Below are 9,378 nucleotides of genomic sequence, written 5' to 3'. Positions count from 1 at the left end.
CACCCCGACCCTGCCTTGTGCCCCTGAGTGAAGAAAGAGGTGCCTCGACGTTGGAGACGCTGTCTCCGAAAGCCTGCTAACAAGCGCTGTTGAGCGAGGTGAAAGGTGAGCTGGAAGCTCGTCGTTGCCGGCTAATCTCACGCCCGATGCGTGAGCTTTGGCATGCTCGGTGCGAAGAAAAGCGGGAAGCTGCAGAATAAGGCGGGAGCCCACCCCGACCTCACCTGATAGCTGTCGCCGTCGTGAATGAGCAGAGCCTGGAGGGTGCCACCCTTGAAGAGGCCCGCCGGTGAGTCCAGCATGGAAAAGACTGAATGAGCCCGGAGAAAAGCCTCGTGTGTGTGTGTGTGTGTGCGCAGCGGCGGCGGCCATCTTGGAGTCAGGCAGGCCTTCGAGACAGACCCCTTGATTTTCGGGGAGCGGCCATTTTGAAGTCAGGCACACAGTAACTGAAACAAGCATTGGCAAGTGTACACGAACAAGCATTGGCAAGAACAAATAAACAAGCATTGGCGAAAATAAAAATAAACAAGCATTGACGAGAACAAGCAAGCACTGGCAAGACCAAACAAACAAGCATTGGTGCAAAGAGGCACACAAAACAAGCATTGGCAAGACGAACTAAACAAGCACGGGCAAGTGAAAAACAAACAAGCATTGATGAGAGCAAGTAAGCACTGGCAAAGACAAACAAACAAGCATTGATAAAACGAAATAAACAGGCACTGGCAAGAGGAAATAAACAAGCAGTGACAAGAGCAAGCAAGCAGTGACAGGGAGGAATAAACAAGCTTTGGCACGAATAAATCAACAAGCATTGGCGAGAACACATCACGGAACTAGACTCATCAAGGAAGTGGAAAGAAGACAACGAGGAAATGGCAACATCACCACGACGGAAGCCCCTGGCTGTGGGAGGATCGCACCTGCGAGCCCCGGAATATCTGACCGTGACCACAGGAGGGAGCATGGGCCCCAAGTGGCAGGAGTGGTTAGAGGATTTTGAGGACTATATTGAGGGATCCAAGGTGACGGAAGACGAAGAGAAGTTAATTGCCCTTCGTAATCTCGCAGGCCGAGAACTAAGCAGAATAATAAAGGATCTTCCGCCCGCTGAAACAGGGACGTATGACGATATGCGGGACGCACTGAACAAAAAATTCCTTCACAAAAGAAATGTCGATTATGAGCGCCATGCATTTCATCAAGCTCGCCAAGGAAAGGAGGAGGCGATGTGTGCGTTCATCACTAGGTTGCGACGGCTGTCGAGGTACTGCGAGTTCGAAAGGTTCTCGCCGGAGGCGGCCATCAAATCGCAGATTATAACAGGTTGCCACTCAGAGACACTTCGGCGACGGTTATTGAGGAAACCTCATGACTTAGAAGAGATTGAAGAGATGACCCGCATTTACGATCAGGCGGAGGAACACGCTGCCACCATTGAAACAGGTCACAACGTCAGCCATGAGCAAGCGCATCGTGTTCAGGAACGCCCGAGTAGCAGAAGGAAATACTCGCCGGAGAACAACTGGAGGTCTAGTACATCGCCCCACCAACGGCGTCCGGAATATGGAAGAAGGGATACCCGGCGAAGAGATAGGAAGACTGAAAGGACTAAGCGATGCTACCGGTGTGGACGTGACTACCCCCATGTGGACACCTGTCCGGCCATGGGCCAACGGTGCAGGAAATGTGGGCGGTCCAATCACTTCGAGGCAATGTGTGGGGACTACCACCGACACAGGTGGAGTGAACCGACGAGGTCATCCCGCTCAGACACTCGGAAACATCACGTACGAGCTGTTCAAGGAGAACGTGTGCGGTCCTCAGGCTCATCACATTCCAGCCGGGAATCATGTCGGTCACGTTGGGGACGCAGATCCCCATCGTGGAACTCGAGATCATCTTCCTCCAAAGACTCGACCTACACGGTGGAACACTTGAACCTGATTGCGGACCCTGAGCAACTGAAGAAGTATCCACGCCTAGATATTAGAGTGGGGAATCATGACACCAAATTCATATGGGATAGCGGAGCCTCACTGAACTATATTCCAAGTACGGAATATGAGAAAATGGTCCCGAAGCCCTCACTAACTTTCGCACCGGTCCGTGTTTTCACGTGGATGTCCAAAACACCACTCCCCTGTCTGGGTAAATTCCACACAATCCTCACCCGTGATGGCATCACCATACCGGCAGTCATACACGTCATCAAAGGGCCGGAAGCCGACTGCCTACTTAGCCTCCCCACTGCGGAGCGTCTGCATCTGGTAGAAGTCTTATTCACAGTCAATGATAGTCAGAACTGTGCTAGCAAGCCTCCCAAATCACCTCCCAAACCGGGGAAGTCGGAGAACACGACTGACTACATGTTCCGCCACCCTCGGCCGTCGTCAGGATCCAAACAAGTGATTGATGGGAAGTACATGGACGCCATTCAGGAAGTCACCGCAAAAGACACCACCTTGAAAGATTGCCACCCCTGTCAGTTGACTAGCAAAAGCGATCCACCGGCACCACTACAAATGACCACCCTACCCAGTGGAGCGTGGCAAGAAGTTACCCTAGACTTTCATGGACCGCTGCAGTCTGGAACATATGTGGTCGTCATCATTGACGAATATTCACAATTTCCTATTGCACAAATAACATCGTCTACAAGTGCTTCCTGCACCCTCAAGGTGCTCTACGAGATATTTGCAACATGGGGTGTTCCCAAGGAAGTCAAAACTGATAATGGGTCGCCCTTCAATGGTCACGAATTCAGTGCTTTCGCGAAATACATGGACTTTGAGCACCGAACAGTTTCACCACTCTGGCCACAAGCGAATGGCCCCATGGAAAGGTTTATGACTACGCTCAAAACGACATTTCAGCACGTCACTGCAGGGAGGGGAGAACTGCAAGCAGCTCTGAACGAAGCTCTCAGAGCCTACAGGACAACTCCCCACTCAACCACCGGACAATGTCCTGCGACCCTCATGCTAGGGCGGCCAGTGGGAAATCGGTTCCTGAGAAGGGAAGGTGCTCTGCAAGCGGTATCACCAAATCACATGCACCAGGAAATAGCTGGGACTGACAAGCATGACAAGGATAGACTGAAATCGTATGCCGAGGCCAAGAGGAGGGCGACGTCTCTATCCTTGCATGAATGTGATCATGTCTGTGCGAGCCAGGAGCAGCAGAAACAAACTAATCCCCAAGTCCGTGACGAGCCATTAGCAGCTATTCAGCAGAAAGACACGGTGCTGACAGCGGAATCCGAACGATGCAGAATCCCCAGGAACACATCCCACGTCAAGAGGTATCTGCGAGACACAAAAGGAACTGAGGTGAGTCTGACTGACACTTCAGCACCTGAAGAACCTGATCCTAGTGACACGGGGGGCAGAGGCCAGCAGAGTGAGTCTGTGCCGAGCGTGTCCACTGGGAACACGTCGTTGCAGACACGTCGCAATATCCAGCCACCAAAGAGACTCATTGAAGAGATGGACTGAAGCACTGTTCGTGTGTTTGTTTCATCAAGAAGAGGGGAGATGTAATGAGGTTAGCAGTCCAGTAGTTGGAGGGCGGAGCGAGTAGGGTGAAAGGAAGAGGAGGAGTCAGGATAGGAAGGGGCAGTTAGTGTAGGGACAAGGTAGAGATAAGAGGCAAAGAAATAAAGCTCCTGATAAACCACTAAAAGTGTCTGTGGTTCTTTGTAGCACGATGCTACAGACATCTCCGCCGAGTCCCAGCAGGGGGGGGGGGGGGTTGAACTCTCTAGCGCGAACTCGACCCGAAGGTACTGGAGCGCTTACATGGCACCGTAATTACATTACGCAATCAGGCGGGGCCCCCACCTCTAGAACGGCAGCTCAGCCCCAAGCAGAATCTCCCGCCTCACAAAACCCCGCTGGGGGGCGGTACCGTGTCACGTGACACAGCAGAGCACAGCTGAAAACTGCCCCGTTATTACATAGCATCTATAGTATGGGCACGGGAGAGTAGGCGATATGCCCAGAATCACGTGACCGCGCCCCCCGAGGCTCGAACCCTGGTCCCAGCACCAAAGTCGGCAGCGCGAACTCGTCTCCAATTATGGAGCACTAAGTGAGCCTGTTATACATTATACATTCAAGCACCTGAGGCGTAAGTGATTTGCCCTGAATCACCGTAAGTGAACGCGACCCAGAGGCTCGGACCCTGTAGGGGGGACACTATCGTACCAGCCCGAAAGTTGGTAGCGCAAACTCGAATCGCAGAAACTCAATATTCTGCTTGAGGTAAACGGGTGAGGCCCTCCTCGCAAGCCCGGTGACTGCCGCGGGTCGCCGTGCCGATCCCTCATAAGAGGAAACTACCCGGGCCGCTCCGGAGCAACGGCCACTAACCTGGGGAGGGAAGGGGAGGCCCAGCGATGCCAACGCCCTTAGACTTTCACAGCGTTTGTGTCATTTATTTGTAGGCTTAGCAAATGGATGAACTCCAAAGTCAACAACAACAAAAACTTCATTAAAACAAGCATTGGCATAGCCAATATGTCTCGCCTTTGGGACCTTATAAGTGTTTAGCCATGCAACACTTGATGTTGTTGCACCAAGGATATTGTGCTGGATAACTAAACAATAAAAGGTCCCAAAGGCGAGACCTATTGGCTATGCCAATGCTTGTTTAATGTGTATTGAGTCAATAATTAGCTGTTGTTGTGGTCTTTTCTAAATTAGCCAGATATCGCCACCTTGTGGCAGTTTGTCACAGGCCTAGGTGCTGACAATTATGTGCCGGTGCTGAGCACCAGAAACCACCGGCCCAAATGAAGCACTGGTAACGTCGGAGTGTCACTTCTAGGGCACTGATAATCCTTGCATTGGTCCGAAGGACACCAATCTGCTGCCAGACCCAGCGCATAACAACATCCAGACAAGACATCCTCCTGAGATAGGACTGTCTGGTCTGGATTATTGCTTGAACCCAGGACTTGCACTACTAATATTGAGCTAAGCCTAGCAGCAGAGGTAGTCAAACCAGACACATGGCAGTCCCACAGACCAATGCTTAACGAAGTATAGATCGAAACTCACTCCCTGCAAATTGAGAATTCAGATACACTACTGGGTGACAAAGTGACAGAGTTAAGACTTTAAAAGTCATCTTGGATGCAATAATGTCGCTGGATTGCTCTGCAATTGCTCCATCCAATTTCCGTCTAAAAATGGTGAGGAAAATAAGATTTCTGTTTTCTGAAACAGACAAAGCTAGTGTAATGAGGGCCATTATATGCTCCAATCTTAACTTTGCAAACTTGTTCTTTGTGGGTACTTCCAAGGCTAACAATAAAGTATTGCAGGTGTTGCAAAATATAATAGCTAAATGGTCTTTAATCAACCTTGGCATGCGCACAGATCATAAGGGCTCCATCATCTCCAGGGCCTACCTATGGCCTCACTTAAATATTTAGTGCCAGATTTACAACCCTTTCACACAACATAGCAGAGCACCCAAAGTTGCTGTTCTGTTCTGCATGCCAGGGAGAGAGGAGGAAAGGGACAAATCTACAGACATATGGCACTCTCCTTGCCTCTCCCTCTCGCCGGTGCACAATCAGGCTGCCGTGCGCCGCGCACACCATAGTGCGAGGGTGTCTGTGTGAGTCTAACATAGGTTTTGTTTTGGAAATACCTTTCCAGTACAAAATACTATGCCTAAACAAGTTGTAAAACGTTTCCTACTGCATATGTGTGCTGTACAGTGCAGCACACATGCAAAGTCAGAAGAGAAAGGAGAAATAAAAGGATTTCTCCTTTGAACGCTTGCTTCAAAGTGGTTTCATTTTTTAGCACAAAACCCCATCTACTATTGTTACTAGATAGTGCTTTGTGTCAATCTTGCACATCTTCAGGGAACATAACTGTGAAAGAAAGGTTGCACACCTAGTGAGGGATTATCTTTGAGCTTTAATCAATGCAACCTATCCACAGACAAGCTGAAGATCCTTCTGCTGAAAAGTCTACATTCCAGTGTAGGATTGTCTTACCCTATCACAAGCTGTCGCAATACCATCGCATCACACATAGTATGGGGGCAGAACACCGAGTCTTAAAATTCAGACACCTTGAAATTCAGATCAACCCAAATTTTACCCTTTTTTGTTCTGATCCACCCTCAATTTTGTGTTAAAGAACACTCTCCTCAACATTAGGCCCACATTAATTTAGCAGAGTAATAAAATAAGTAACTGGGTCCACTCAATAAACTGAGTTCTAGATCAGGAAAAAGTTGAAGGGTTTTATTACAAATCTCAAAATCAAGCAATATAGGGTAAATGTTAAATGCCATAAAGATATAGACGCAGAATACATAATCAGAAAATCAGAATAATTCAAAGTCCCAAATGAACAGCAAAAGCATAAGAGAAATGGAGAGAATCCCTAAAAGAAGGGAAAGTCATCTAAATTATATCTGTCAGAATCACAAGGGAAACCAACAGCATCTCTAGTAGAAAAGGAAAAGTCTCTCAATAAAGTAATATCGCCCCTAGTAAAAAAGGGATTTTTATACACAATTTCAGAATATTAGATTAGCAAAATCTGTAGTTTCACAGTGGTGAACATATTTTTGGAAAATCATAACAAAACATGTACAAATTAAGTACATAACACTAACCCACTTTTAAGAAAGCGTCTAGCAGCTTCTACGCTGTACCTGTACAGAGATGCATAAAACAATATGAATCATTATTTGAGCAATGAACCATACACCAGTGTATTCTGCCAGGCCCTCATCGGAACTACACCAGAAACAATCCTTGGGCACTTGTTGCTCTAGGAACACAAAGAAAGGTTAGTTCACAGTACATGCACTTTAAGGAATATAACCAGTTACGACACAGTGGGGCATTTGGACAAGGGAATGGCGGAGCGTGGCGTTAAGCACAAAATGCAAACGCCATGCTCCGCCATTCCGAAAACGCACGGATGAGTCATATTTACAAAGATACAACACATCCCTGCCTTTTCCCTAGCGCTGGTGCTAAGTTAAGCTAACCATAGTGTTGTGTCCTAGCAATTGGTCTTGCATTCTTGTTATGGTTACCAGCCTTCCAAGATTCTGTAAAGTGGACCGGCAGAGGAGGAGACAGGTATTGCTGTAAGGGGGTCTCAACTTGCCGGAATCAGGCTGGGCAACACGTGAAGGGCATCTGCTGAGCCCTACAACTCTTCACCGCCATCCTTTTGCCCACCGAGCGCCGTGAGGGAAACGGTCGGCCACGCAACTCGGACTTCATTTCCCAGGTGCCCCGGTGGCAGAGGCGCACCTGGGACGTCGCAGCCTGCGCCCGGAGGCGCCTACAAACACCGGAGCGCCGATAGCTCTGTGGGGGTCTCAACTTGCCGGAATCAGGCTGGGCAACACGTGAAGGGCATCTGCTGAGCCCTACAACTCTTCACCGCCATCCTTTAGCCCACCGAGCGCCGTGAGGGAAACGGTCGGCCACGCAACTCGGACTTCACTTCCCAGGTGCCCCGGTGGCAGAGGCGCACCTGGGACGTCGCAGCCTGCGCCCGGAGGCGCCTACAAACACCGGAGCGCCGATAGCACTGTGGGGGTCTCAACTTGCCGGAATCAGGCTGGGCAACACGTGAACGGCATCTGCTGAGCCCTACAACTCTTCACCGCCATCCTTTAGCCCACCGAGCTCCGTGAGGGAAACGGTCGGCCACGCAACTCGGACTTCATCTCCCAGGTACCCCGGTGGCAGAGGCGCACCTGGGACGTCGCAGCCTGCGCCCGGAGGCGCCTACAAACACCGGAGCGCCGATAGCTCTGTGGGGGTCTCAACGGGGCAAAACGTGAAGGGCATCTGCTGAGCCCTACAACTCTTCACCACCATCCTTTAGCCCACCGAGCACCGTAAGGGAAACGGTCGGCCACGCAACTCGGACTTCATCTCCCAGGTGCCCCGGTGGCAGAGGCGCACCTGGGACGTCGCAGCCTGCGCCCGGAGGCGCCTACAAACACCGGAGCGCCGATAGCTCTGTGGGGGTCTCAACTGGGCAACACGTGAAGGGCATCTGCTGAGCCCTACAACTCTTCACCACCATCCTTTAGCCCACCGAGCGCCGTGAGGGAAATGGTCGGCCACGCAACTCGGACTTCATTTCCCAGGTGCCCCGGTGGCAGAGGCGCACCTGGGACGTCGCAGCCTGCGCCCGGAGGCGCCTACAAACACCGGAACGCCTCCTGTCCCGCGGGACGCGCGCGGGGAGCGCCCGGGGCTAAGCCCGGGCAAAGGGCGGGCCGTCTGTGGCCCTCAGAGGCCTGAGGAGACTGGTCTTGGCCATAGGCTCGAGTCCTTTAGCGCCGAACTTCACTCGCAAAGTGAGACCCAATTTGTTTTATCCTGTTATTTGTGTATAGTGCTAGTTTTTTTTTTCTTTTTTCTTTTTCTCTTCTGCTTACTAGCCTAATCATACTTGTACATAATGTCTAAATCGAAAGTTGATAAACCCGCTCCTGTGTTAGGGACCATGGATAATTATTTGGTGAAACAAGTGAACCGAATAAAAAATTATCGTAGGGCCTCCCTGGGACTGGGGAGCACATTAGTGGTACAGGAAGATATGCCCCTGCTTATGGTTGACATAGATGGGGGCACTAACCTGGACATTAGAGATAGGGCTGAGATACCGGTTGTTGCCCAGGTGCATGCAGAGTCACAGGAAGACCTGCCGGATACCTCAATTGAGGAAATAGTGGAGGTACCACCAGCCCCAAGGCCGGTGCGATCCTGTAGGAAAACACAAATAAAACGGGGTGGGAAGCATAATAAAAAAAAACTAGACCCAATTCAGCCAGTTTGCAATGGCTCAAGATCCTCTACACCCGGCAGAAACAATGAGGGTGATGTTAATCTAAATCTTGAGCAATTTGCTCTACTGATTAACACTTTGGAAGTGAAGATAGAGGCTAAATTAGAGGAGATGCTAAGATCATTGACAACTAAGCTTGACATTTTGGCATTGGAAGTAGATAGACTAGGTGGTCTGTTAACTGCACACTTGGCATCAGCTACCACGGCCAGAGCTAAGGTTGTGGAAAAGGGGCAGGAAACTATGTTAGGGAATGCACAGCAGATTTCACAGCAAGTTGCAGTAGCAGTATCTGTTCCCCCTGTGACACCGGCTATACCTGCTCTGCCTACACATCCCACAATAGCTCCGGAGGGTAGACTTGATCTCATGCACATAAGGAAAAGCCGCTATCCTAACCTTCCACCTGATTGCGCACCGTATGTGGTGGTGCTGACAAATGTTCCATCTTGTGATGACCACTCAGCTTTATTATATGGGGAATCCCACGCCTCATTAAAAAATAAAACAGTCGCATGGCTTA

Source organism: Triturus cristatus, chromosome 8, assembly GCF_964204655.1.
Source record: "Triturus cristatus chromosome 8, aTriCri1.1, whole genome shotgun sequence".
Classification (NCBI taxonomy): Eukaryota; Metazoa; Chordata; class Amphibia; order Caudata; family Salamandridae; genus Triturus; species Triturus cristatus.
Note: the sequence above shows the minus strand (reverse complement) of the source record.